At 46.1% G+C, this 2477-nt stretch overlaps 1 non-coding gene across 1 annotated transcript; it reads left to right on the forward strand.

Moving 5' to 3' along the window:
- The first annotated feature begins 412 nt into the window (after positions 1–412).
- On the forward strand, positions 413–485 carry TRNAK-UUU. Its single transcript has one exon. It is a non-coding gene; the product is annotated as a tRNA-Lys (tRNA).
- The last annotated feature ends 1992 nt before the right edge of the window (positions 486–2477 follow it).

The following is a 2477-nucleotide window of genomic DNA, read 5'->3' on the forward strand; positions in this document are numbered from 1 at the left end:
AATTCAAGCCCCACTAAAACTTTGGGGTCATTTCATTGCCAACTAATTATCCTGGGATTTCCAAAGCTTCATCTTGCTCTCTCCAATGACATGGTATCCTATCTCTTGCCTGCTAGCTGTTGTGACTCGCACAAGAGGGCATGTTTGATCCGGAAGCGAGGCCCTCCCTTAGGCTCAGTCTGAATAGAGGTCAATGTAGCACTGCATGAGACAGGTCAATTTTATTTTGCTTTGTATAACTGTGTTTTCTCCTGGATCTGATATTTAACTAAAAAAAGAAGAATGTCTCTGGATGCCACATGGAGAAGCAAGATGGGCCTAGGGCTGCTAAAGAAGCAAGAGTAGCAAATTTTCTGCCCTCTTTTTCTTGACTAGTTTCTCTTCTGCATCAAACTTGCCCATGTTTCTATGAACCTGGCTAGCTCAGTTGGTAGAGCATCAGACTTTTAATCTGAGGGTCCAGGGTTCAAGTCCCTGGTCAGGTGAAAAGGGGACATTTCCCCATATGATACTCCTCCAACAACTGAAAAAGGCATCTCTTCAGGATGTTATTTCACAACAGTCATTTTTCCTCCAGGACTTGGTCTTTCCTAGAAAGGGCCATGTACTGCCTAGGATGGAAGGGGCAACTTGGCCACTGGCCTCTCAGTCTGGATTAAGAAAGGCCTCTGGGAGTTGCAGCAAACTGTTACATGCCAACTTGGTGAGCAAATGCAGGGCTGCGCCCGCAGGGTCATCCACACCAGAACTCAGCAGAGATCTGGGGTTCCCTATTGGTCCCATGGTGTAAGAGCAGCCCTCAGGACTTTGAATCCTGCAATCTGAGTTGAAGTCTCAGTGGGATCTGAGGACAATTCCTGTGCGACCTAATCCTGCTGGGTTTTACTCATGGACTCATAGGTCAGAAGGGACCAATCTGATCATCTAGTCTGACCTCCTGCACAAGGCAGGCCACAGAACCCCACCCATCCAATTTTATAACAACCCCTATCCCAGGATCGAGTTATTGAAATCCTCAAAACTGGTTTGAAGACCTCAAGCTGCAGAGAAACCACCAGCAAGCGACCCGTGCCCCACGCTGCAGGGGAAGGCGAAAAACCTCCAGGGCCCCTGCCAATCCGCCCTGGAGGAAAATTCCTTCCCGACCCCAAATATGGCGATCAGCTAAACCCTGAGCATGTGGGCAAGAGTCACCAGCCAGCACCCAAGAAGGAATTCTCTGCAGTAACTCAGTTCCCATGCCATCCAACATCTCCCCGCAGATCATTGAGCAGACCTATCTGGTGGTAATCCAAGATCAATTGCCCAAATTAACAATCCTATCATAACATCCCCTCCATATACTTATCAAGCTTTGTCTTAAAGCCAGGAAAGTCTTTTGCCCCCACTACTTCCCTCGGAAGGCTGTTCCAGAACTTCACTCCCCTAATGGTTAGAAACCTTCGTCTAATTTCAAGTCTAAACTTCCTAATATCCAGTTTATACCCATTTGTCCTCGTGCCTACATTAGTACTAAACTTAAATAATTCCTCTCCCTCCCTAACGTTAACCCCCCTGATATATTTATATAGAGCAAGCATATCCCCCCGCAGCCTTCTTTTGGCCAGGCTAAACAAGCCAAGCTCTTTGAGTCTCCTTTCATAAGGCAGTTTTTCCATTCCTCGGATCATCCTTGTAGCCCGTCTCTGAACCTGTTCCAGTTTGAATTCATCCTTCTTGAACATGGGACAGCAGAACTGCACACAGTATTCCAGATGGGGTCTCACCAACGCCTTGTATAACGGTACTAACACCTCCTTATCCTTGCAGGAAATACCCCGCCTGATGCATCCCAAAATCGCATTTGCTTTTTTAACAGCCGTATCACATTGGCGACTCATAGTCATCCTGCTATCAACCAGCACCCCAAGGTCCTTCTCCTCCTCCGTCGCTTCCAACTGATGCGCCCCCAACGTATATCCAAAATTCTTATTATTAGTTCCTAAATGCATAACCTTGCACTTTTCACTATTATATTTCATCCTATTTCTATTACTCCAGTTTACAAGGTGGTTCAGATCTTCCTGAATAGTATCCCTGTCCTTCTCCGTGTTAGCAATACCCCCCAGCTTCGTGTCATCCGCAAACTTTATTAGCACATTCCCGCTCTTTGTGCCAAGGTCAGTAATAAAAAGGTTAAATAAGATCGGTCCCAAAACCGATCCTTGAGGGACTCCACTAGTGACCTCCTTCCAGCCTGACAATTCACCTTTCAATACGACCCTCTGGAGTCTCCCCTTTAACCAGTTCCTTATCCAACTTACAACTTTCATATTCATTCCCATCTTTTCCAATTTGACTAACAGTTCCCCGTGCGGAACCGTGTCGAACGCCTTACTGAAATCTAGGTAAATTATATCTACCGCATTTCCTTTATCTAAGTAATCCGTCACCTTCACAAAGAAGGAGATCAGATTGGTTTGGCACGATCTACCTTT

The sequence above is a fragment of the Gopherus evgoodei genome, chromosome 8 (assembly GCF_007399415.2).
Source record: "Gopherus evgoodei ecotype Sinaloan lineage chromosome 8, rGopEvg1_v1.p, whole genome shotgun sequence".
In the NCBI taxonomy this organism is placed as follows: Eukaryota; Metazoa; Chordata; order Testudines; family Testudinidae; genus Gopherus; species Gopherus evgoodei.